Here is a 1,079-nt window from a genome sequence, read left to right as displayed (position 1 = left end):
TTTGTGCCAGTAACATACTGTCTTGATTACTGTAGCTTTGTGGTATAGTTTGAAGTCGGGGCGCCTGATTCCTCCAACTCTTCTTTCTCAAGATTGCTTTGGCTATTCAGGGTCTTTTGTGTTTCCATACGAACTGTAAAATTTTTTGTTCTAATTCTGTGAAGAATGCCATTGGTAGTTTGACAGGGCTTGCACTGAATCTATAGATTGCTTTGGGTAGTATAGTCATTTTCACAATATTGATTAATCCAATCCAAGGACATGGTACATTTCTCCATCTGTTTATATCATCTTTGATTTCTTTCAACAGTGTTTTATACTTTTCTGAGTCCAAGTCTTTCACCTCCTTAGGCAGGTTTATTCCTAGGTATTTTATTCTTTTTGTTGCAGTGGTAAATGGGAGTGTTTCCTTAATTTCTCTTTCTGATTTTTCATTGTTGGTGTATAGGAATGCCAGAGATTTCTGTGCATTAATTTTATACCCTGCAACCTTATCAAATTCATTGACTAGTTCTAGTAGCTTTCTGGTGGCTTCTTTACGATTTTCTATGTATAGTATCATGTCATCAGCAAACAGTGACAGTTTTACTTCTTCTTTTCCAATTTGTATTCCCTTTATTTTTTTTTCATCTCTGATTGTTGTGGCTAGGACTTCCAAAACTATGTTGAATAAGAGTGGCAAGAGTGGACATCCTTGTCTTGTTCCTGATCTTAGTGGAAATGCTTTCAGTTTTCTACTATTGAGTATGATGCTTGCTGTGGGTTTGTCATATATGGCCTTTATTATGTTGAGGTAGGTTCCCTCTATGCCCATTTTCTGGAGTTTTAATCATAAATCGGTGTTGAATTTTGTCAAAAACTTTTTCTGCATCTACTGAGATGATCATAGGGTTTTTATTCCTTAATTTATCAGTGTGGTATATCACACTGATTGATTTGCATATATTGAAGAATCCTTGCATCCCTGGGATAAATCCCACTTGATCATGGTGTATGATCCTTTTTATGTGTGGTTGGATTCTGTTTGCTAGTATTTTGTTCAGGATTTTTGCATCTATGTTCATCAGTGGTATTAGTCT

This window comes from Pseudorca crassidens, chromosome 3, assembly GCF_039906515.1.
Source record: "Pseudorca crassidens isolate mPseCra1 chromosome 3, mPseCra1.hap1, whole genome shotgun sequence".
Taxonomy (NCBI): domain Eukaryota; kingdom Metazoa; phylum Chordata; class Mammalia; order Artiodactyla; family Delphinidae; genus Pseudorca; species Pseudorca crassidens.
Note: the sequence above shows the minus strand (reverse complement) of the source record.